The sequence below is a fragment of the Aphelocoma coerulescens genome, chromosome 6 (assembly GCF_041296385.1).
Source record: "Aphelocoma coerulescens isolate FSJ_1873_10779 chromosome 6, UR_Acoe_1.0, whole genome shotgun sequence".
Lineage (NCBI taxonomy): Eukaryota > Metazoa > Chordata > Aves > Passeriformes > Corvidae > Aphelocoma > Aphelocoma coerulescens.
This window is the reverse complement of record NC_091020.1, coordinates 10,501,982-10,528,660: the sequence shown is the minus strand read 5'-3', so window position 1 is coordinate 10,528,660 and position 26,679 is coordinate 10,501,982. Positions and strand designations below refer to the sequence as shown.

Genomic DNA, 26,679 nt, shown 5'->3' with positions numbered 1-26,679 from the left:
ATCATCTAATGCTACCCCTCCCTTCCCTGTGCCATGGGCAGGGACACCTCCCACTTGACCGTGTTCCTCAAAGCCCTGTCCAGCCTGGCCTTGGAACACTCCCAGGGATGAGGCATCCACAAGCTCTCAAGGCAGCCTGCTCCAGTGCTTTACCACCCACACAGTAAAGGATTTCTTCCTAATGCAGTAAGAAAGGCTTGAATCTTCTTTTCTAGCAGTTTGCTCACCCTTTCAGCATTGCAAGCCTGACCCAACTATCTCTGTTGGATGTTCCTGTGTGACATTGCATACATTTGTTAGAGTCCTCAAAACAGGTAGGTAGGCAAAATTTTTTTTATATCAGTTAGATAATAACATGAAGTTAGAAAAAAACCTCATCTCTTTGCTCAACACAGTGAGTCTCTTGTGTGTATGCTCAGTCTAGGTGAGAAATTTAAGATTTAGAAGGGAATGCAGTGACATAACAGCAGAATGTCCTGGCTGGGACTAATAACAAATCTTGGACCATATAGGAAGAACAACAGAAAGCTGCTGGGGATAAGTCTGGCATAAAATGAAGAGAGCAGAGAGAGCTTCTGTTTCACACTGTAGGATGTGGTATATTTAGGAAACCGGTGAAAACTGGACAAGTGAGGAAAAGAAGGGAGAGAGAATACCAGCAGAAGTCTAGACAGTGTGTATTTCCACAGGTGGAACACAAAAAAGCTCTATGGATATCAAATAGAACAAAAAATAGAACCAATTGACATTCCAGATTGCAGGAAGAATTACATACCCACATCCCCACCATCCCTTCCCACAATCCCTGCCCAAACAAAGCAAAAAAAGCTGTCTATACATCATGTGCTTAATGACTACCTTACAACACAGAGATATTTGTAACTGCAAGATCCATTGGAATGGAGAATGGTGATTTACATTCGTGGGAAATCTGATCTTGTACCAATGCATCACTCTCTGTAATACAGAAAACACTAAAGTCCCACCAAAGCAATGTTGCCTTTTGTTTTCAAGAATATTGAAAGGAACAAGAATAAAGCTCAGAATTGATCTAGAAAAAGAAACCCACTGGTTTGTCGGTGCTAAGAATTTGTCAGAGAAGAAGGAGTTTTCTTGAAGACCAATCATTTACAGTCTTTAGGCTTATGACAAGGTACAGCCAGTAAATGTGTATCTCAGAATATGAGTCAGCTATGTTATGATTTCCCTGAACATATTTTAAAAGATTATGTGATATTCCATTCATGAAAAATGGGAAAGAGCTGAAAGAGGATACATGAGACACAGTTTTACAGTGCTAATCTTTAGGTATTTTTTTTGTTAGACTCTATCCTTTGATTTTGGTATGAATAATGCAGGAAGCCAGTGTCCTGACAGTTATTTTAGATTCTGCTTTTTACGTTGCTTTAGAGTTGCTGATTATATTCTGATACCATGGAGAACTGATGCAGAGAATTTTTAATTCCAACAACTGTTGCTGTTGACCAGCAAGCTCACTGCAAAAAATTTAAGTCCCAAGATTTTACTGGTAGAAAATTGTGCAGGTTCATTTATTTCGGTGGCATTAAGCAAATCTATGCCATCTAAGGATTTTACAGATTATTGCATCTAGAGCTGTATATTACTATCCTGAAATATTTCATTAATGGAAGTTGATAATTGCTATCAGGATAAATTATTACATTCCTTTAAAAAAACTCTCAATTCTTTAAATGCCTCAGCTTATTTGCAGGTACTGATGAGTTTGTACAGTTGGCGGCAAAATCTTTGAAGAGATATTTTTGCTAAAACAACAAAAAAAAAACCTATCAAAAAAGAGAGAAGATTAAAATGCAAAGTAAAATACTATAAAGTCAGTAAAGCTGTGTTTTTAAGGTTTCTTTGTCTCTAAGGGAAGAAAATTCTGAAGCAGAATAAAAATTCATACAATCAGAAGTTACTTGGGGAGAAAAGGGTGAATCCATATATTTTTTTTTTTTAGAGAAAAATTATTATGATTGAGGAAATGATAAAATTTTCAATGAGGATATTAAGATAGAATGCTCTAAAATATATTTGGAAGAATTATTGGCTGACTCACATGGTGTCTTTCAGCACAGTTTGGTCTCCACAAAAGTTCAGCTGGGAACACCCAGTTAGTTTTGACTCATTGCCACAAGGAAGTGGTCTTCTGATTTAGTGGTATTTTTATCCAGGTTGTCAGTATGGCTTCTCACTGCTTCCTTGTTACTGTAGCTGACACTCTTCATCATTATTTACTACCACCATGCCAAAAAGCCCTTTTGTGCCTGGCATGGTACAAAGAAGATACTGTCTGTCCTGAAAGTTTGCAGTTTGTATACTGAAAAGAACGAAATGGGTGATTTTAGGGTATGTAACTTACCATCCTCAAGTCCTTAATGAATCACCAAAACCAGCCTGTTTTTCCTCATTAACCACAGAGGGATTCTGCAGTGATGAGCTCTGCCATAGGACCTACGCTGCTGGGAGTGAGGGGAGATGGATGTCCCCCAGGATGTCAGTGATGAGCCCTGATAGGATGTCATCCCCCGCTGCTGCTTACATCCCTAACAACTTTATATATATATATATGTCATGTTTACATGTGTTTAAGAAATGACAGTTGCAGACAATGTGTCGGAGGATGACTGTAGGGAGAGTAAAGATATATAATGTCATATTGTGAAAATGGGAGGGTGTCAGTGTAGAGTGTCTAGGCTTTCTCTGAGTAATTCTGAGTACTGACATGAACTCTAAGCAGGCTCGGTTGGACTTCCTTGCACCAACCTTTGATCTCTGTTGTGCTGGAGCATAATTTATAGGCACTGCAGTTTAAACATCATGTATTTTATATGGTGAGAGCTACTTTAGTGTGCATTTTTTTGGTTGGTTCAGTTTTCTGTTTGTCTGGGGTATTTTGGTTTTTGTTGGGGGTTTTTTGTGGGGACTTGTTTGGTTTTTTCCTTTAAAGGAAAGGTCTTAGCAGACAAGGTTCTGTAATATAATAAAAAACCAAAACAAACCCCAAAACAATAAAAATGAAGGCTTATATGTCCTTTAGGGCACTTATGGGATTGGTGACAGCTTCCTTTTGATCAGGAGAGGAAGCCTTGCCTATTTTGGCAAATATAGGCTCCTGTGTGGCCTGACCTTTACTGGTCAGGCTTTACCTTTACCTGCTGTGCTCCCAGGCAGGGTGGATCTGTGCCATCTCCAGCTGTTGCAAGCTGATCCCAAGTCACCTCTGCTGCCTCTGCCTGAGTTTCAGACCAGAACAGCAGTTCCTCTGTGCTACCTGTGAGAAGGAACAGAATGGTACAAGTACAGGCAAGAAGCACATTTCTCGTATCCTTATCTGTCTTCAACATGTTTCACAGTGGACTTCTACTGAATGAGTTGTTGCCGTAGCAATATTGATGTACAGAATGAGGAAGAACCTTTTAGGGAAACAGCTGGCAGCAGCCTGGATTGCACCTTCCACATGGAGGATAAGTAGGCTGATTGAAGCTGTCTGTCAAAGCCTGGCTACAGCAGTTTGCTTCACCTGGTTTATCCCACTACAAGTCAGTGTCATATTTTAATGTGAATTAGTTTTTAAAGCTGGAGGCTGGAAGGAATTTGTTTCTTTTATATTTTCTGTACTGCATGTAGAGATAAATAGAAGGCAGTATTAGGCACTGGTAGAATATGAAGGCTGGTGAGCCATGTAACAATGTCTTACATGTTTGCAGTACCTTTTAAACAAGAAGATTCTAGAATGTACTCTTTACTGTGAATATAGAAATGTGTGTTATGAGTTATGATGCTATAATGGTTCTCAATAGAGACACATAAGTTTGTACTAGCTTATATAGCAGAAAAAACTAATGTATTCCACAGGTTTATTTGTCCTTAAGCTTAAATATTTCAAGAGTCCTTTGTTTTGTGGAATACCACTGTTTATAGTGAGGACTGTGTAGTAAGCTATTGATGGCTGTATCCAGAACTCTCTGAAAGATGAAAGAGAAAATGGGGTTGATTCAGTTAAGTTTTGGTCACAAAACACCCACTTCCACCCTGATAGTAATACCTGAATAAGTAGTTCTTGTTTTATCTGTTAATTGAGACAGAAGCCTGTCAGTGCAGCAAGACTTGCAAGCTCTTTACCAGATTAATACTGCTAGTAGTTAATTTGATGAGCCCACATTTTGTGGTTTGATAATGTGTTAGTAGAAGAAAGTGCTTGATTTCAGAGAGATTGGGAACCTGTTCTCTAGGATTAATTGTTTTGGAGCACTTCAGAAATAGTGGCCAAGGAACACTGATACGTCTTGCATTGTGTAATCTGTCTTATGTGCAGCCTAGTCACTCTGTTTTATATTTATTTCACTTTACTCATGATTCAGAAAATAGGCAGAAATGGATTGCAGTTCTGTTGTTATTTGCGTTTCTTAAATAGCCACTCAATGGAAGGGGAAAACTTGCTTGCATGTTGGATGCCTAGTGAGATTTTTGCTAAAACATACACAGTGAGCTGGTATTACACTAAGAGGGTCAGGGTGGTTCAATCTGGAAGTAGGCTGGAGTAATTTGTCTAAATCTAGACTCAGCTAAATTTTGCACATCTCTCCTGATTTACTGCTTTACTGAAGAGTGGCTGTGGGTTGTATTTTTAGTAAGTGAAATAAATAAAATAATGGGATGTGGAGAACAGAAAAAAAGTCTACCTCTCAAGATTAAGTTCTTTTCTTAATGAAGTTTTTGCATTTTTTCACACTTTCACTAGAACATTATAGAAAAGCCTCGCCATAAAAGATGAAAGGATGGCATTCAGCATCCTGTTGCTCAAGAGAGTATAGTCAAAAAATAAATCATTGCTATTGCCATGAAAGTTTCTAAAATCTTGTTTAGTTTTTGACTAATCACAATGATGCTTTGTGTGAAATGCACTTAAGGATATGAAGGAAAGCCTTTTTTATGTGTGTGGAGCCAATAGAGTCAAACCTTGGTCTATCTGATGCCCAGAATCATTAAGAAAAATTAAAATCAAAACTATAGTAATTGAATCCTCAGTCTTTCATTCAACCAGGAAGAGAGAGTTGGGGTAATTAATTAGTTTAACTAGACACAAGAATGTAAATATGAAAGACTCTTACATATGGCATCTACATGTTATGGAACAAGATCTGTCTTGTTTCACTCTTTCTTTTTTTTTCTTAAGGATGTTGTTGTTAGGCAATATTGATGGAATCAGATGCATGATTTCAAAGTTGAAGCTTTCGTATTTCTGCCCTAGCTGTTCTGGTATTGTATAACTTAGAGATACATGACAAGTAACAGCACTGAGTTGCTCCATCCTCTCTGCTCTGCACCAGTGTCCTCACCTACAGTTCTGTGTTCAGTTCTGGACTGCTCAGCACAAGAGCTGTGGACATACTGGAGAGCACAATGAAGGGCCACGAAGGTTATTAAGGGACTGCAGCATCTGTCCCATGAGGAAAGGCTGGGACATCTGGGATCGTTCAGCCTGGAGAAGAGAAAGCTCAGGCCAATCTCGGAGTATATAAATACCTGGAGGGAAGGTGCAAAGAGGAATGAGAGGTTTTCAGTGGTGCCCAGTGACAGCAGCAGAGGCCATGGGTGCAGACTGAAACAGGAGATTTTGTCTGAACATCAGGAAACCCTTTGCTGTGAGGGTGACTGAGCACTGGCACAGGCTGCCCGGAGAGGGTGGGGAGGTTTCATGCTTGGCAATATTGAGAAGCATTCTGGACATGGTCCTGTGCAGCCAGCTTTAGTTGGCCCTGCTTGAGTGGAGTGTGGGAACAGATGACCTCCAGAGGTCCCTGGCAGCCTCAGCCAGCCTGGGATTTACATTGTTTGCATAAGCCTCTCTAGAAAGCTCTAACAGATGACATTTGGTAAATAAAAACCGGATACAGCAATGGGTTTCCTGCACAAGTTTCAAGACTAGAATTAGTTCTTATACAGCTTTTGATTTTCATACATGAGGTGTAATTATTCCTAATTTTTGATCACTCCAGTTGGATAAAAAATACAGGAAATGCACAAAATACCGTGCCAAACACCAAAAAAAATACTTGTACTATCTGTCACAAAAGGCAGAATAATACAGAAGAAATTTATGTAAATGAAGTTTCAGGATAGGGGTAAGAATTATTCAGACACCAAAGGACTTGATAATAGACCAACATAAACAGAAGCATCTGTCTTTCTGAAGTGCTGGCTGATTAAGAAAATTACTGCATGTGTTTAACTAAGCTTTTCTACTAACCTTAGGTTAGTGGTGAGGGTTAGAGGCTCTGTATTTTTTTGATGGAGAATTTTTAATTTAATCTTTGTGGAAAGGCGCCTAAGCAACCCTTTCCTTTACATTTTGGTTTTGAATATTATTTGTAGATCTGGAAGCTGAAATATGTAAGCTGCTGTAACTAACGTGGAAAAGGGATAGAACAAAAACTGTTGGAGGGCTTCTTTGCCTCCCGCTGATCCACCTGCATAGAGAAGATTCTCTAAGCACCTAAATCACTGGGGTTTAGTATCACTTGGCATTATCAAAGCAGCTATTGCATTGTGCAGAGGAAAATTTTTTTCAGAAGGCACACTCCTTTCCTGCAGTTCTTACTGGTTTCTAGAGGAAATACAGGTGTTTGGCAACTCCTCTGAATGAAGTCACTGGATTCTTGCAAGCTTTACACAAACAAAAAAAAGGCATAAGCTTGTCAACATTTTTAGAAGAAAATGTGTGCTGGGTTTGGCTATGATAGGGTTAACTGCTTCACAGTAGCTGATATGGAGCTCAGTTTGGGATTCTGTGTTGATAATACAGGGATGTTTTCGCTATTGCTGAGTGAAGCTAACACAGAGCTGAGGCCATTCTGCTCCTCACCCGACCAGTGAGGAGGCTGGGGGTGCACAAGGAATTGGGAGGGGACACAGCCAGGACAGCTGATCCCAACTGACCAAAGGGATATTCCATAACATGTGGTGTCATGCTGAGCATATACACCTGGGGAAGAGGAAGGAAGGAATTCGGAAGGAAGGAATTCGGAAGGAAGGAATTCAGAAGGAAGGAAGGAAGGAATTCGGAAGGAAGGAATTCGGAAGGAAGGAAGGAAGGAAGGAATTCGGAAGGAAGGAAGGAATTCGGAAGGAAGGAATTCGGAAGGAATTCGGAAGGAATTCGGAAGGAATTCGGAAGGAATTCAGAAGGAATTCGGAAGGAAGGAAGGAAGGAAGGAAGGAAGGAAGGAAGGAAGGAAGGAAGGAAGGAGGTTGATGTTCAGAGTGATGGTGTTTGTCTTCCCAAGTACCCACATGATGGAGCCCTGCTCTCCTGGGGGTGGCTGAACACCAGCCTGCCCATGGGAAGTGGTGAATGAATTCCTTATTCTGCTTTGTTTGGGTGCACAGCTTTTGCTTTCACTATTAAACTGTCTTTATCTCCACCCACAAGTTTTCTCTGTTACTCTTCCGATTCCTCCCCCATCCCCGCAGGGGGAGTGAGCAGCAGCTGTGTGGGGCTTCGTTGCTGACAGGGTTTATTAAACCACAACAAAGAGCATCAATAAAAGTTGTGGGGAGTACACTGCTGTAATATTACATGCACTTAAAGAATCCCTTTTATGACTGAACTGAGCAAACTATGAGAGTACAAGAAATAGTCCTATCCCAAAATCCACTTGCTGAGTCTGTGTTGTAACCTGTGCTTACCAAGAAGCTATGCAGCATGTGCTGCACTATCTTTGAGAAACACACAGTTTGCCAGTGCAACACTGAGCATTTACTCCTTGGGAAATATATTTTTTGCTTCAAGTGTGCTGCAGCCTGGCACACAGGTGGGAATAGCACTAGAGAGCCCAGCAGGCTGCTGCCAAACTGAAGAGCAAACTGAAGGAACGTCACATTTCTCTTTTGTTGTTGCTGTAGTCCACCAATGAACAGAACAGAAAAGAGCTGGTTGAGTGAATTCCAAATTTCAGTGAGCTATTCCCTTGCCATAGAGTTTTTTGATGGTGGGTACAAGGAACAAAAAAACCTGCAGAGAAATGGCTATTAATGATTTCATAAATTAGTATGGAAGCTTCATAAACTTTTCTACGGGAAAAGACCCTTTGAATAATGTGATTCCTCTCACTAAATACCATTCCAGCCAGGAATAGAGAATATAGCGTATCTATGGAGTTGGAGTACTGTAACATAACCAGATACTTGCATTTCAGGTGTACCATCAGAACTAATCTTGGATTCTTTCTACATGCACCTGGATGCTTCCCACAAAGCAATATAATGAGAAAGCTTATTCCTTAGAGACTTAATTGAGCAAACCCACTTGAGAAATTCCTTTACACCAGTTTAAAAAAGTTTACAAGCTATAGGTTTTTTCACCCCTACATTCTCTTGAAGAAAGAGATTCATTAGAGCAAATCAATCTGTAAATTTCAGTGTCTTCAGTGCTTAATGTTCTCTTCTGCCGGGGTTATATTTACAAGCAAAGCAATTGAAATACAATATCAAGTAAGCCCAGGTGGAGATCCTTCCCAGACCAGTGTTCAGGAGACAAAGAAAGTTGCTTGCATCTCTGGAAGGTGGTTCAAAGTCTTAGAATCTTTTCTTGTTCTTTGTTCTCCTTTATAACGATTGCTATTTTCCTTTGGCAACAGAATTTTCAATTTAACAGGCACACAAACGTGATTTGGAAGCTCCAATTCAGTACTGTCACCTCCTCAGCTGCTTAATGAACCAGCACTTCCCTCCTCTAACTTTAATGGATTACACTAGAACAGAATGAAACGCATCCACAAAGAGCAGCAGAGAGAGGAATAACTGAAAATTTCATCAAAGAAAGTTTTCAGAGCTCTTTTTTTCAGTTTAGCAAGTTGTCTGTAAAGTTGAGACGTATTTGTTTAATTTTACAGCTTTGTTTAAAAGGCTTTGCTTTATGTATCTACCTTCATGTGTATGAGGTGTTGAAGAACACTGTGTTCATTTCAGGGCAAGGTTTGCTCCACAGTCATGTGTTAAGTGGGGAATAATAGTCAACCATGCCATTTCCAAAGGAGCAGCAGGATGGAAAATTCCTTTATTTCAACCAAATTGCTTATTCCTTTAAGGGATCGGGAATCTATTGAGATCTTGAATGGACTGCAGCTTTTTTTGTTCAGGACAACCCAGAAAAGAAGGAATTACTTTTTGCCTAGCCTTATTGGCTGTGCAAAAACATCAGAGTTCCTGGGCCCTGCATCTGTAATGCAACCAGGGACTGATTTTTCCAGCCTATGCAATGGATTTTTCATATGTCTTCATGGTTCCTTGAGGCCAGAATGCATTTTTTCCTAAAATTTCTACAGTCTGCAATTCCCTTTTTCATCTGGGCAAACAGTGGTTTGGATTATAGGTGAATAGCTGTTGTTAATAACTCTTCAAAGTGAGAAAGTACATGAGCAGAAATAATGTTTCAGGAATGACTTGTATGAGAAGAAGAAAAGGATCAAATTCTGTCAGGAGCATTAATTCAAACACATCAAGGAATATTCCAGTGCCTTTTTAAAGGCAACACACAATTTGGAAAAAAAAAATCGGTGAAAAGGGATCTTTTTGCACCTTCCCAATTGCTTTTGTCAATAGTGTGTGTGTATATGTGCTGTGCTTTTGTATATATCTGTATGTGTTTGAATATTAGCATGTTTATGTACATATATCTGTATCCACACTATTCTCTTTCAAGTTATGAAAGTGTTGTCTGTGAAAACCCATAAAACTGAAGCCATGTACTGACTTTATAGGGAAAACATATTCTACAAAAGGGTCCTAATTTATAGGGAGACCCCAACACTTAAACAGCTGTAGTGATATTTTCAGGTGGAATTTGTGCAGTTGCATACATCAGTGATGCCAATAAATACATGCAAATAAACTTATTAGCAGCCTTACACTATTAGCTCAGACTTTAATGCAGAGGCTTCATACCAGTTGAAGGATTAGCTTCTTTTTCACTAAGCAGAAATTACAGGTTTTCATCAAACCATTTTTATGTGGCAAAATTTATTTGTAAGTTTAAAGATGGATCTTCCCTGAGTGGGAGCATAAATATTGTCATAGCAACCTTTGTACCTCATTGCTTTCTGTTGCAACAATCATTTAATTAGGAATTGAAATTAATTTTAAATCGTTTTGTTTAAAGCAATACTAACAAGTCTCACAAGCCAAAAGATTTTCTAATAGCATGAGGTCTGGTTGAGTTTTTCATTTTGTCTGTCTAGAACTCTGAAAGCATAGTGGTACCTACTGCCCAAACAATGTATGACACTGAGTGGTGTCTTACTCTCAATCATAAAAATATAGAATAGAACACAGAATCTCAGTTTAAAGTTAAGAAATGAAGAAGCATACAAAATTAAAAAAAAAAAAAAAAAAAAAAACAAACCAAACAAATAGCTTTGTAGTATATTGAAAAAAAGGTTTTGTCACTAAGCTAGTTAGTTACCTCATTTTATATGAATATTGATTCTTGTTCTGCACCGTGTTCTACATGTGGTAAAACCCTTTTTTAATTATAAATTACCAGTTGGGTGGGCAATGAGTCAAGAAATCTCATTTTCTATTACTGAATGCCTTGGTAATTGATCAAGGTGTCATTGTTTGAGATACTGTGTGTTTGATCTCCATTTGTGTTCTATGGCTCAATTTTAGTGAGTTCAGACCTTGGCATAATAGTTACAGTATGAGAATCTAATTTTACTGTTTTCACTGTATTTTAATGCAGAGTTAACTATACAGGCATCGTGGCCATTTCAGCCATGTGGGACTAGAATCAACTAAACAAACAGTTTAGGTCACTATGTGCAGGTATACATGTGTATATAAACATATTTACATAATCTATAAAGTATGTCTAAACATGCATATTTTCATTATGTAAAAAGTATAATCTCACCATTGCTATCATCCCAAGTCTTTCATGTCTTCCCATCTTGATTTTATGGTCTTGAATGCTGGTTTGTTGTGTCTTCTCTTGTAATATGTAGTATTTTTGAGGATTGGAAGGTACCGCTTCCTTTCTGGAGCTCTACCAGGCTGAATTTCTTAGATGTCACAACTCAAAAAGAGTTACACTGTGAGCACTGTACAGTGTGTGCAATTATGAAGATTGCTTAGACAGCAAAGCTACGGAGTATATTTTCTTTCACTATCTAATGAATTCCTAATGACTATCCATAGTCATTCAAAGAGATAATTTCCTTACTAAGATAATCTTCTTTTATGTACCCACTTTTCTGTTACAGGAGCCATTATTGTGCTTTTCATGTCTCAACCTGCTTCCACCTTTTTGAAAGGCTCTTTGATTTTGCTGCTCCCTTTTCTTAATTTTATGTGACATTCTGTACCTGAGCACTTTTGGCAATTCTTGAGCAAGCTTTCCCTGTCTGCAGAGAGACTGTTTTGGCTCATCTTACTTCCACAGTGCAGCTGGGCATGCTAGATTGAATTTTTCTGCTTCATACGTGCCAGCTGCCAGACCTTAATCTCTTTCTAAAACCAAGAATTATCAAACTCCTCAACTTTTTCTCTCATTACAGTAGCTCGAGGCCCATATGGCAGATTTACATAGGAAGACAAAACAAAGCAATTCTGCAATTATCCTCAAAGCAAAGGCTTCTGTGTTGAATCAGACAGTCCCACTGCACAGATTTTAGTGGAGCGGTCTCATGTGTCTTTCTGACAAAGCGATAGATTAAACTGGGCACTGAGAGCACTGAATTTTAATCTGGATTTCAGCATTGGCTGCCTGTGTGTCCTGTGGCTAGTAATTTCCCCATTTGCATTTTAGATTGTAAGGCCTCCAGAATGAGGACTCTTTCCCTGTCTTGCTAAATTTGCATAGTGCTGCTACAGGAGGCTGCAAACCTTCAGCATTGCTGCATCAGAAGTTTCCTTCAGTCACCGACATCATATTTGTGATCTGAATCTGTCTTAGATGCTTCCATGTATTAGTGGACCTTGCAAACATTTATAGCTCAGCTCTTAAGTTTTCATTTACTCTGTTTTAGAGTGAAAGGATTAGGGACGAGAAAGCCTTCAAGCTGAAGTTATGTAATGACTATACTCTGTCCCCTAGAAGGACATGGTACCCTTGATTTGAGGTGAGGCTGCAGCAAACCAACAAGTTCTTCTGCTGCTGAGAGATGTGAGTTGACAGATAACACTTTAAATGCATATGTTGTTATTACGCTAGACTGAGTTAAGGTAGCAAAGGTGGCAGGAGTATAGAATCACTGAATTCTAATCTGGATTGCTGGGGAAACATACTAATTGTCATAAAACTGCATTGCATTGTTGTTTCTTCACCAGTGCACAAATTACAAATTTTGTTTTGAGGTTGGCTTCTGCAACAGAAGGAAATCAGAAATATGAAGGTGTGACTGGTTCAGCACTGTTAATACTAGTCTAGTGGCAAAAGTGCATTTCTCACCAGCTGTCTTCCTGAAACACCTTGGAAAAATTGCATTAGTACTTTGACCTGATTAATTAATATAATGGGTAAGATTTTCCCCTGGATCCTCCTCAGTATTACTGAAAATCTGAACTTGACATGACTCATAGATGGAACTGATGGAAAAGCCAGAAGAAAAGGATTGTCTTAGTGAAGCACATATTTTGCCATTAATATCAAAGTCTTGTCAGTGGGGAGATGAGAGAGAAAAAAAAGAGTGAACTGAAAGTTAAATATATGTACAACACACAACTTTTCTTCAAATGCTTTGTTTTCCCTCTTACTTTATTATGGCATATGTCTTTGCTCTTTTGGTCACTGAGTTATATCCAGATATTTTTCTTTCAGAATCAGAAATACAGGCCATTGATCCCTAAATAAGATTGTTTCCTAGTCTTCTGATTGTATACTCTTTTGTTAAAGCAGCCCCTGTTAATCAAGGTATTGATCCTGGTGAAATCAGAGGCAGGAAGGGAAGGCAATAGTGATTGTTGCTTCTTTTTGTTCTTCCTGCTTTGCAATTCCATGTCAGAAGTCACTCAGCAGGCCCTTCCCAAGAGCTCAGTTGCTAATATGAGGTAAATAATGGGAAATAGTGTAACTAAATGACTAAATAGTACTTGGTGTTGAACTTGTGAAGCAATTTATCTGCTGGTTTTCATCTTGGCCAGCTGCCATTGTTTCAGCAGTCAGTTGCACCCCCAAAGTTGCACTGTTTTATCCAGCCACAATTCCATGAGTTATGCTGATGTAGGGTGACCATCCAACAGGTGCTTTCACTCACATAGCTCATTCAGTAATGCAGCTACAGATGTGAGGAACAAACCATTAACTGCATTGGGCTCAAGGACAAAGGGGGAAAAATACCATGTAAGTGAGACTTGTTGAAAAATGTGATTAAAAAGGCAGATTTTTCAGAATACGGTGATAAAAGTCCTCTTAGCCAACCATTGTCATCCCTTTATCTAAATAAGACAAAAGTAAATAACTTACTGCCTATTTCATGTGCCCAATCAGTGTCAGAGGCAATTCTGTCAGCATGAAATCTACTGAGAGGGAGACCGGGCCTTCTATGATTGTGCAACTCCAGTAACTTCTTCTAGAAACTACAAATGTTTGGATTTCTTTACTAGAGAAATGTACAAATTATTTATTTATTATATTTATTTATTGCGGAAAGAAAATGTTCAGAATTAATGAGAGTGTTTAAAAAAAGTGCCATTTTCTCTTTTTGGCCACACTCTGGTCACACTCCCTTTCTTTTCTCTGGTTCTATTTTTTCTCTTTTCCAGTAAAATGTGATATACCTTTCTAAAGTTTCAGCACTCCTAAGTTTACTATTTTAAGAAAATAAAGATATTTTCTGTATAAAATTCTGTATAAAAACTTTCATACTTGCAGAGCCATAACCATAATTTTGGTGCTTGTGAGGATCTTTTCGCATGTGGACTTAAAAATAAAATGTAGAAAAAACACAAACCTCTTTATTAGCACTGTTGCATTGCTTTACCTCAGTCCCAATTAACCTTCAGTTTATGTGAAGCAGCAGGCACTGTGTCCTTGTTTGCAAGTTCTACAAGTTTTATGTGAGCTGTACCATGACCTTACTACCTAATAAAAATATGTCTTTAAAAATAGACAGAAAAGTCAGAAAGGAGAAGGAACTTCAGAGTGGCAATACTACTTGACATCACATGTCCTTTTCTCCCCTAGTTCTCTTTGTTCCCTACCTATCTGGTTGATAAATAATCTCTGTGTTGCTTGTCTCTTTTATGAAAAGGCTCATTTGTATCTGCAGCTAAGGCATGGTTTTATTCTTTGTATGATCCTGTGTCAGGCGTCCTTGAGACATCTCTGTATCCTTATATATCAATTATTTTGTGATGTGTTGGGTATACTCGTCTTGTCTAGGACCTGAGGAGGAAAGGGAACTCTTTTGACATGTAGGAAGCAGCAGTCAATGTTGCAAACCGTTCCCACTACCTGGATGCTGTGGAGCAAGGAAGAAATGTAGGTTAAAATGGCTGGGCTGCTGCCTCTCTCCTTCCAGTGGCCTTGGGAACACCTGGTGGATGCCACCCTACAGGGAACTTGTATGTCACGTTCCCTGTTTTTTAAGCATGGTGTAAAATAGCTTTTTACTAGGAACTTCCACTGGGAATAGCTTTTTTAGGGAACTTAAATGGTGATGAGGAAACACGTAGCAAGTTTTACACATCTGGAAAAATAAGAGAATAGGGCAGATATTCTTTCAATTAGGATTTTGCAACTAATAATGTGTTCTGTCAAAAAAAAGTTGCTTGTGGCTGTTGCTGTTGGAGCATGTATTGAGGCATTTCACCTCTAAAGAAGCAAACATTCTTGAATAAAAATCAGAGGAATCACAGGGATCTGGTCCTGCACTGGTCCAGGAGCAGATGGACAGGCAATAAATCTCTATAGGGTTTGCTGGTGAGTAGCTGTTCTGAGTGGCCTGTGCTTAATTGTACCTAGCTCTCAGCCACTTGTCTAGCTGAGTTATGCCAATAGGAAGTAGGAAGATGCTTCTTTAAATTAAGGGCATTGAAACAGTCTGTAATAAAGGGCTTGGCACAAAAATATTACTGCAGCAGCCTAGATAAGGCTCAGTAAAGTGCCTAAAAGCGTGTCTTCTGTGGCTTGTAAATCCTCTCTCAGTTATGCTATTTGATCCATTTTGGAGGCTGGACTTTGGTGGATACGTTAGCTCACTTTATTACCAGTGTCCATACAGAGTGATAAACCACTCTGCTCCTTCACCACTCCAGCACCTGCTGACAGATCAGATAGCAGCAAAATGGCATCAGTTGCCAAGCAAGAACTGATACCACTCTAATAAGCTAAGGGAGAGATTCATGATTCACATTCAAGGTCTTACTGTATTCTGCTTTCTTCTCGAACAAGGTGCAGGAGGAGTCTGGCTACTGAGCCTCAGTATCAACTACAGCAGAACAACACAAAACTCTTCTCATTTGCTTGTTGGGCAAAAGACCTGCTCACCTCCCAGATGCACCAAGGGCAACATGGAGCTACCCAGTTGATGGCAAATGCTGTGCATCTGCAGACACACCTGTTTGTCAGGAAAGAAACATCACCTTAGCACAAATTACTGTACTTGAAATCTAATTCCAGCCTAAATTAGTTTATATTGGCTTGTGTGGCAGCAGGTTCACAGAGATATCTTGATATAAGTAAAAACACCCAAACTGAAAAACACCTCAGACACAAACACCCCAACAACAACACATCCAGCCCAAAACACCCCAAAAAACCCTAAAAAAACCCCAAAATCCTGAAGAAATGAAAACCAACCAAACAAAACCCCAACAAAAGCAGGTCTCCACACTGACTAAACATTAAAGAATGCAGAGAACCAAACTGAGACTGGTTTTCCCATTGTAAGATCTAAACACTGATTTAAAAATTCTACAGAAGTTTTGGTCTTCTACAGCACTAGTCAGGGTTCTTCCATAAGAAAGTAGTTACTGGGATAATACTTGGGCTCACAGCATAAAAAGAACTAACAGAAGGGCATAGCAAATGATGCTAGTAGAAAAATCCCTACTTGCTAGTCTGCAATAATAAAGATTTGTTTAATGTTTATATTCTAAACACTAGTTATACGTAGTAATATGTTGTCTTTACATCAAAAGCTTTTGTTTAATTTGTTTTACATTAAAGGAAGATGAAGTATCTTAAGTACAGCTGTTCAGGTAACTGAATATGGGAGCAGATACCCCGATGTAAATGACTACATAGTAGAGCAGCCAGTATGCTAAAAGGTATACAAGTAAATGAAAAATAAATACAGAAAAAGAAATCTGTGGAAGTATCTAAAATAAATTGCATATGTATTTTTCACATTTCACATTTCAGGGTGTTTCTTTCCTGTCTAGGTGGACAGTGATTCATGCTCTTGAATCTGGATTTATTTTTATACTTATCCATATAAAGTGTTTTACCTGAACTGAATTTTTTTTTTGTCTGGCTGCATTTCAAATATACATGGAACTATAAATGCCATGTGCATATCTGTTTATTGGATTTTCATCCAATTTGGAGTGGAAGATACCTTGGGTTTCATATAAACTCAGTTTCCACTAAAAATGAAATCGGTATCATACATGGTGTACAAATTCAGTCTTGTTTGTAGCTGTTTGTCCACAAGAGTTTTGTTTTGCCCTTTTTTTCCCTTCCAATTGATGAATCTTCATTCCCATATTCCTCAGTTTTCTGAAAAGTCTCTAAGCCTTGCTTTAATACCTTCTGAGAAAACAGTTTATTCTCCATTGGAAAGTTTTTAGCTCATCCCATTATTTTTCTGGTGATCTTGTCTTATAACCTGATAGCATAGGGCTTTTCTAGTTGTTCCATCTCATTTCACAAGAGTGCCATCTTGTAACCTCCTAGGAGATGCCGCCTTTCGTCCAGTGCCAGTATCAGTGCCCATCCAAGTGTAAGATCTCAAGACTCCAGGTCAGCAGGTAGGTGGGTTACCAAGCCATGGAGTTGATAAACCTGCCTGTTTGTGACAGCCTTTTCAGAGAAACTGCCAACAAATGATTCTGTTCATAAATGCTGCTTTCTACACAAACCATATTAAGGTCTCACAAGGCTCATTAGACTGTCCACTGACTCCTGACATAAAATTTATTCTGAAATGCAATTAAGGCCTTCATTTAAGGACTTTGTCTATTTTAAGACCTCAGTTGTTTCTCTGTTTCATCCACAAGGGAGCATACAACAGTCTCACCAAAGGACAGGGTGTGAGCTTGTATTGCTGTGCTAATCTACCTTATGGGACTACAGTAGCTCAAGGCTGCTGTGGTGTTTTTAAATTGTTTTTATTTCCCTCTCAGGTTATATCTTTAAGCAAATCTATATTTTGCTGTGCTGAAATTTACCACAGCAGGTGTCAGAATGCAGTGCCAGGATTACCCCCTACTAGGTGGGTGGCTAGGTGGCATTGTGTGGCCATCAGGGTTTTACTTCTGCTCCTTGCATTCTGCTTTACAATGATGTTTTGATGTCTTTCACCTGGCTTCTCTTATTTTATTGTCCTCTTTCACCATCATCTTATTTCCAAGGACACATGACCTTTTGCTTGGCTCAGCCACTCTGGTTTTACGTATTAATTGCCCTGTATGGAGGTATCAAACTGAATCCCACTCATTGTCTACCTCTAAAGAGGAAGATGTGATGTTTCTGTAAATTCCCTCTACTTTTTATTTGTCCTCTGTGTCAAGTATGATTTATTGACTGGTCAAGATACTATTTTAAGCATGCAGAATACACATAATAGATGTTTGTAGCAGAGGTTATTCTCACTGCGGTTGAGGGTCGTGGGCACAACAACAAGAAAAAGCAGAGCATGGTTATGACTCTGGGGCTTTTGTGCATTTGGTTCAGTGTATGGGTTACAGTGACCCAAAGGTGAGCAAAGTCCTGCAAGTTAAACCAAGGTCTCCCAACCAGCAGAATATCAATGTGCAGTTAGAGGCTGTGCACCAACCAAATTGCTTCCCATGTCCTTTTAAATGTCACAGTCATTAGAACAAAAATAGAGGATTAAGAGCAGTAGTAATGAGGTCTGCGTGTCTGTCTGCACTCTCAATAGCTCAATGTGTCTTATTTCCCACCTGTAGTGCTCAAGTTCTGTGCACAGAACATATACTGTGAACTGAAGAACAAAATATGGAGAAATGATTGCCACAGATGTTTCATATAAAAATGTACTAATTAAAATAAGAAATGGCTGTAGATACAAGGTCAGCATTGTTTCCTTGGTCTCAAAAGCAAGCAGAATTGCTCAGAGCAGGTATGCTGAATTGGAACTGAACCCTGTAGAAAGTACTGTGAACTGGAAAGTTACCAGCACAATCTAGTATGACAGGGAGGGTGTTACTTAGGGCATGCACACGTGCCTACAGAGGGGTGTCTGGCTGGATAAGTGAGAGAATATCCATGCTTGCTTTTATTCAAGAAGGTGCAGAAAAGGAAGACTGCTCTGAAGAATTCTTCTTTGGTCACTATGTTTTCAATCAAATCTTCTTCCCAGTTATGCCATCTCATGAAAAGGCAGGGCAGGGACTGTATCTGTTACTGAGGGACAGGCTCATCTGAATCAGATTGTCTCAAACTGAAAATAATTAGAGAATTTCATATATCCTAAAACACCCCAAACACACAAAGCAATATTTTAATCTTTTCTAAATTCTGTCAACAGATAAAAATGTGGTATTTTGAGTTTCATGGTCAAGGAGAAAATAATTGAATGTGGCTTTTTAAACTGTTCACATTTTTCTTTTTTGTCAGCTAGTAAGAAATAATCTAAATGGCATTTAGATGTTGTAACATGCAAACTGGTTTTTAAATCAGTGGATTTGGTTTTGATATTCTTTTAAAAATTGATTTTTTTTAAGATATCCATGACACTTTTCTTATGGGAGAAGACTTGCTACATACTAAACTTTTTTTGAGCAGTGGGTAAAATGGAATATAGGCTTGGCAAGCATTTCTTCAAGCTGGCATATGTTGAACAGAGGATGCCAAGGTACAAGTAGCCAAATTAATTAATATTGCTTCCTGGATGCTTTTGGAAACATTTTGTGTCCATCCTTTTATGCTGTCTTTTCCATAACCATTCCCTCATTCCAGTCAAGGAAAAACACTTGAACCTTTCTTTGCAAAGCAAAGAAGGATGCATAAGGAGAAAAGTAAAGTAAGATGTGCCCAGAACTTTACATTCAACATCAGTATTTGACATCTTCTTGAGTGTATGGAGCCAATGAATCACAATATAGTTAGTCAAGCAGTCAAAACAGGACTTTGAACCTTTCCTGAGACGGAATCAGTAGCAAAAGCTCACATTCAAGGTGCTGGATAAATCTATTTCAATAGCTACAATTCTTTGGTCTCCTGAAACTCAACACTGAATTAATGTCCAAGTTATTATTGGAATTTAATTTTGCTGGTTGTTTTCCATAACAGTTACAAATTCATAATAATTCAATTATTGAGTTAAATAATATAGTCCAAGATGAGATTTTTCAATGATGACAAGACAACCATCAGTAAAGTAGACTCTGCTCTGAGTTTTCTCCCCCATCAAACCACAGTGGTTTACAGCATAGGCCTTTGCAGAGGGTACAAAGCAATTGCCCATTACCAGGTCTGGTACTTGAAGGCAAACAGATTTTCTGCCTTCTCTGACTTTCCCTCAGTGAAAATAAAAACAAAGCCAAAAAAACATGCCAAAACAAACAAACCACAAACAAACAAAAAATGCAACAAAACCCCCAAAGCCTACCCAATTTATTTGAAAAACAAGTAATTCAACAAATAGATTATCAGAAATGCTAGATCTGCAAAGTAACCTCTTTTCTTGATCTCATTTTTATCACTTGCAGCAGATTTTAGCCATTTATTTTCCTCAAGATGATTCAGAAATATTCAACAATATTTCAGCAACTCAAGTTTAAATGCTTTTTTTTTAAATGTGCTATTAATTTTGCTTTTAATTACTTTAAAGGAAGTGCTTGGGTTCAATGATCCTGGTATCAAAATACATTCAAAAAGTAGTTCTTCTAAATGCTTTTCCAATTTATTTCTGCTCAGACTTTGGGGACGAGCCATTTTAAGATGCTGGTTTGATCCTCTCTGTGATCTGATGCTTTCTCTGGTAATAGCAAGACTAAGATTTTTCTGTTCTTTACTAAGGATTGTCGTCACCTAATGAGTTTTGGTCACAGCTATTTGGAGATTAAAGACTTCTCATGCAGTTTCTCAGTACTGAATGAATCAGTGCTGCTAGATGTTTTTTTTCTTGTCTTTTTAGACTTTAATTGGTACTATATCTAAAGGTGTGCAGTGACTGCATTTCCTACAGTGCCACTTCCACCTTCCTCCCAAGTTTGCATGGAGTTATGCTTTAAAAAGATGTGTTCACTGCTCTATTTCATGCTCTTCTGTGCTGCAGTGAAAATTAGGCTCCTTCATTTGAGATAAAATGAGAAGTTAACGTCTTCCTCTATGCATGTTTCAATTTTGAGTTGCCAAAACCTCCATTCAGCCCTTTATTAGATTTGGTTTTGTGTTTTTAAGAGAGGTGTTAAATTTGGATTTAAATGGATTCACTTAGGTGATGTGTTTAGTCAAATGTTGTGTCCTAATGCCATTTTACATAAGCAGCTTGCTTGTGTGACAGGTTGTGGAGGAAGTACATGACAGTGACAGCTGAGAAATGCTTCTGCCTTGGGGCACATTGCAGTCTTACAGTTTCTGTGACTTAATGGCCAAGCCACAACTCTTACTATGAAATCCACCTTGACTTCTCAAGAAATTAAATACGAGATTCTAATGTGGATCATTATGCTGGCTTCTGACATTTATACTTGCAGGAGATTGCCTTATCTGAATTTGTTGAGTTTTTGGTGTTCCATGGGTTTGCAGTTTTGCTTTTTTGCTTCCACATGGCAGTCTTTGCTTTCTGAGGGCAGTCAGGAATGAGGAGAAAGACTGTTGCATTAGCTCGTGTTTTACAACTTTCCTTCCCCTGCATCTCTAATATTTTTCTGAGGTCTGACTCTTCTAGTTGCTGGTAAATGAATACTGATCTCATAATAATTTTATCAAGTGTTGGATCTTAGGTCTATATGACTAATTCAGGATTTAGTTCCCTCTCACATAGATTGTGGTCAGTCATAATTTCTTATCTCCCTAAGCTTTTTCCCAACTGATTCTGTGATTTAAAATAACAATCCTGTGGTAAGAGGCCCACAAGTGCCTAATTAGCCTGTATGCCAGAAGAGCATTCCATTGATAATTAAATATGTCAGCTTAAAGCAGTAGGTGTGACTTAAATACATTAAGCCACCAGGAGGTCATTTGAGCTGCCTACAGCACATGAAAGGAGTGCAAAGAAATATTTCCTTCAGACCATCCAAGTTCTTTATGATTGTTGTTCCTGATGGTTCTTCTGTCAAATATCTCTTCCTGCTTGCTACATCAGCAGTTCTTGAGGTCAGCAACATGTCAGTTTGTTCTAGTTTCCAGTTTAAGGTTTACTGATGATTTGTTTCTGTAAATTTATTCTCCTTATATAACAGAGGACACAAATATCTGAATATGAAGAATTTTCTAGAAAGATGGTATTGCCCTGCACATGTGATCACATGCAACTTTCTGGCCTTCTCTCTAGAAAAAAAAAGTGAAGCAAATACCTAATGTATAATGTAAAATACCTAATGTATAATAAAGTTGCCTTGGTCCAATATAGACCCAAAGTGAACTAATGTGATTTACTCAAGGTAGGGAAATGCCAATATTAATCACATAAGAGAAGCATATGTTATCATTTCTAGAACAGAAGTTGCTACTGAACACCTGCTTTATAGTTGCTGCACTGATGTAGCGCTGTGGGAATGAGTTTCAGCTCTGTTTCTTTTGTTTTGGTCCTGCATCTCAGTGTGCAAATAGGATTTGTGCTCAATGAGACACCAGCACACTGAAATTCATAGAATTGCAAAAACTTGTCTCTTAGGAGAGCTGCCCAGAGAGCTGCAATCCAACCTCCTGCTCAGCAAGGGTTCAGGTTCTCAGGGCCTTGCTCAGGGCCTTTGTCTAGTGAAGTTTTGACTACCTCCAGAGATTTTTGGGTAGGTTATTCAGCATTGCTGGTTTTAAGGGAGAGAATTTCTCTGAAAAAATAAACCTGCAGCAGGAGAGCTCAATAATCATGCCCTGTACGAAATCTGCTCAAGAGTAAACCATACAGAAAGTAATTTTTCCTTTGAAGCGAGGCTGTTGTTATACTTCTGGGCATCCAGGGTTCAGCAATGAAGAAGTTGCTACACCTGGATTCCTTTGAGGTGGTCAGAGAAAAAGAGTGAATATTTGCTGAGGTGCCGTGAGAAGCATTGTCACCACCATGTCCAGTGACCACAGCAGGACTGACCAGAGCCTGAGGCTCGGTGCTCCATGGGGCCACATTCACATCTGAACCTCTGCAGGAAAGTCGCCCTCCTGGCTACCATATCTGTGCCCAAATGTTTCACATTCAGGCATTTGCAAGTTTACATCTTACACTGTAGTCACACCATGGATTGCACACTTTAGCTGGCAAAAAGCAATCCTGTATCACAGCAAACTTAACTGATGATATAGCAAGTGGTTGATTTAAACGGACATAATTTGTTCCTTTCTTTTTTCCCATATTTTTCTGGTGCACGATTCTAGCTTTTTAAAAGTTTATCTCAATATGCCTCTGATTTTCACCTCTTGAACCTGTATTGCTTTCTATTTGTGACATGAAAATTAGTTGCCATGGAAATGATTGCAGCGGGAACAGAGGATCTCTTAAACAAGGGACTTACAGAAAGATTGCATATATAAGCAGATGGGCTTAGCAGTGAGCAAAGAAGAAATATTGCCTAAAATCTAAGGTGCAAGGGGCAGGGGGCTTGGTTTAAAAAATTCTGTCTAGATTTTCATTTGTATCACAGCATCATCTTAAACCTTTGCTGATTTCCTCGAGCACTGTTTGCCTGTGGGCTTTACCTGACACCCTGATTTACAGGAAAGCGTATCCTTATATCTGCGTACCAACTTTAGCAAGACCCATGGTAGAACAAGTTGCAGCAGGTAAGCAAAAGCTCCTCTCTAGGGAGGGTCAGGTGCAAGAACAAATGTTCAGAAGGTTCCTTTGCTGCTCCAAAAAATGATGCAGCCCAAATTCTGTGCAACAAGAGCGTCTGTCTGATGAGCACGGTGACAACAGCCTGGAGGGCTGGTTCTGCTTAACTATATTTGCAATGTTTCCTTGTCTTAATAAGGATCTGACCTGAGATATTTCTAGGCTAAGTCTTTTGATTGGGATAAGAATGAAATAAAATTCATGGTGGGACTGTCAGACTTTCACTGGGATGGCTTTCAGTCACAGCATTGACAGAAAGATCCTCCTAGATTCATTGGAAAAATCAAATGCCATTTTCATTGTGGAGGATTACGGTCTTTCTATCCACATATCTATATCCATAATGATGGGAAGCTGACAGTCTCTTTGCACATGATGTTAGGCATAACGCTCAGTAGATTCAGCTGTGGTGTGATTGGTGATAAGGACAATTTCAGGGAAAAGTCAACTAAATTTCATGTAAAGTAGGGGACAATATTTAGGTATAGTGCTAGTCTGGACATTTTAAAAGGGTATTTACAGATGCCCATTTTGTTTGCCACTGTAGAGAACAAAGAGACAATTAGATCTGCGTGTTTGCACAGTGAGAATGCTGAAAGGCACCATCACCTCTTGCTAGTACTCAGAACACTGGTCCTGTGCAAGGTGGCTGAAGGGATCACATGCAGCCTGGTTTGAGTTCTTATTAGAAACAAACCCTGTTTCACCATATCTTTTCAATAGGGCTTTGACCCTTTCTTGTGCAATAATCACCTACAGTGATCACAGGAAAACTTGATAGAATGCCTCAGGTAAAAGAGTTTGGCTCCCCTCATAACCTGGGATGATGGGCTTTAGTGAATATACTGCACTGTCCTGGCAGAGCTGCTGTCCTGCCATGATGGGGCATTGGCTTTTGCTGGCAAAGTATAAATCTAAGCAAATACCCCAGAAAACTTCACTTGCAGCCACTGGAATAAAAGAGTACTAAAGAAAAAAGCTCAACATTTAGTCCAGACCATTCTTTTGTTTGGTTTCTATGAATATTTTAGTGTATAAAGAATATTTTTACAGAGCATTAGATTTATGCACATGAAGAATATTTTCCAAAATCACATTATGAATTTATACAGATGAGTCTTTAATCAGAAGACATAAATTTTAGTGATTATGCTTATAAATATATAAAAAAATACAATGCACAATCCAAGTTAAATGGCAATGCTTGATTTTTGCTTTATATACTCAAAATGAAGGGCTCATCAATAATCCCATCATGGAAGATTATTTGTAGGAATGGGTCTTCAAATAATTAAATTGTGACATATTAGAATATTTTGAACTACTTAAGGCCAAGTACAAATAGAAAAATAATTTGATGCAAATTACTTGTTCTATTTGGGGACTTCCACAGTAATGGTCAATGTCATCAGAGTTAAGGGACATCTTATTCTTAGCAACTATTTCTGTAAATGTACAGTGAACTTGAGCCCATCTGCCATATCTCCATTTCCTAGGAGTGTTCCTAGTCCTATGCAGTGAAATTTTTTGAAATACTTCTTTAAAATATTTTTGACTAATGTTTTAGCTGCTTTCTTTCTTGATAAGGCTCTGTGTAATATATTGAAATAATTTCTTTCATTGCATAGGTAAATATTCTCTATTGGTTATATTCTAAGCATTTTCAATTTTTCATTCTTGTCGAAACATATACTGTCACGAATCTGTGATGCTTAAATAACTGGTACCAAAGCCTTATCTTTTCTATGGGATTTTTTTTAACTATATACATGTGGTTTTCAAAGAAAGTATGAAAGTGTGAAGTTTGTCTTGTTATTTCTTAACCTACAGCTTATATTTTTGGGCACAGTTAAAAGCAGTCCTTAAACAGAAAGATTCCACAGACTTCTGTACTTAATTATGCAAATAGACTATTCTAATGTGATAGAATATCACAATATTCACGGTGACTTCATTGTTTTTATCTTATTTATGTACCTTCTAACTCTCTGTGAACTGCAAAAGGGGCTTCCTTCTGGTGTCTGCATCTAGCAGTCACGTCTCCAGTGATAGATTTGTAGAATCTGAACCCCTGAGCTGTTGGGTTTTATTTTAGCATGGGAAAACTGAAGATTTTGGATTCAATAATCTTAGAGGTCTTGTCCACCCTAAACAATCAATATCTTGTTGGAACCTGTGGAGTGGCAATGAGGTTCGTGTTGCTGCTCCATGATTACATTCCTTCCTGGATTGGTGACTTGCACGATGCTCCTGAATGATGCCCAATAGCTTTTGCTGGCATCACCTGATGTAAACATACAGATTTCAGTATTTTTTGTCTGTGGGACAATATTAAGATGAATGTACAGTACCCTGCAGGATAGAGTATTAAATGCTTCTCAGCTCTCAGCTGTGACTAAGGTTTCTAGTTTAGTGGAGGCGAATTCAGTACTTTTCCACTTTGGAATTGGAAAGAAAGATTTCTAGGCCTTAATTAAATGAGATTTTTTAGGCCTAAAAAGGTAGAATAAAATCTCAACAACCCCAAACAGGATTTCACTGTGGTAGTTGGAAGCTATTTATTTAAAAAAACCAACCAAAGTCATTGACAATGTGGTTATCACAACCTACAGTGTATATTCTTACCTGTCTGTTCTCTTGCATGGTAGTAACACAATACCCTAAAAAAGAGAGCATGTTATGAGACAACATTTACAACATTTCATAAGGGAAAGCTTTTTGAAAACTACAATGAACATTTCTGATTGAGATGAGAATGTTTTGTGTTACTTTACCTCATGCAGCATCTAGTCTTCATGCTTCCCTTTTGACAGCAAGGGTGTTCCCATCCCTCTTGATTAGAGAGCACCTAACAGCATAAGCTCTCTGTGCCCTGCCTTGCTTAAATGGTCAGCTGGCACCTCCACAGCAAAGCCCAGCTGGAAGAGGTTTTTTAACTTGGCCTTTTTTAATTGATGTCTGAACTCCCTAGTAAATGAGATCTCTGAGCACTGTGAATTTTCAGCTTTTGGTTTTATCCTTAAATACATTTGATTTGAATTTGGTTAGAGTACAAACCATTATATCTACCATTTGGATATACTCCTATTTCCAGGATTTCTCCAGGCTGAAATAGGCATCATTTTCTTTCCACTCACAGCAGCTGGCTGTGAGTACTGTAGATTTATTTGGAGATTCAGTTACCAATGAAGGAGAAACTTTTTCTTCTGAAGCATTTTCAAGGGTTATAAAACTTCCGCCTATGTAGAAGAAGAATGTAAACATTTTCTGTGGTTTTCTCTTAAGGGCAAGCAACTAAGATGCCATAATAATCAGTTAGAAATTTATTCAGACCTCTTGCTGGGAGGTGATTCCTCTCCTCTTACTAAAGGTCTGTGATTGATGTGCACAGTGCTGGCTTTCAGCATCACCAGTCATATTTTGGAATGTCATGATGAAAGGAATTGCCATTTTGCACCATTTGCAAGACAGGGGT

General features: G+C 38.6%; 2 long non-coding RNA genes across 3 annotated transcripts in view; one reads left to right on the top strand and one right to left on the bottom strand.

The window, feature by feature from the left end:
• The window catches only part of LOC138112322 (uncharacterized), a 48,532-nt gene that overhangs the window by 9,120 nt on the left and 12,733 nt on the right, over positions 1-26,679 (top strand). For both annotated transcript variants that reach the window (XR_011151681.1, XR_011151682.1), the window contains one exon: positions 16,922-16,995. This is a non-coding gene — a long non-coding RNA (uncharacterized lncRNA). The remainder of the gene's footprint in view (positions 1-16,921; positions 16,996-26,679) is intronic.
• LOC138112807 (uncharacterized) lies at positions 24,317-26,052 on the bottom strand. The gene is made up of 3 exons (XR_011151850.1): positions 25,979-26,052; positions 25,830-25,864; positions 24,317-25,488 (listed from the first exon to the last, which is right to left on the bottom strand). It is a non-coding gene; the product is annotated as an uncharacterized lncRNA (long non-coding RNA).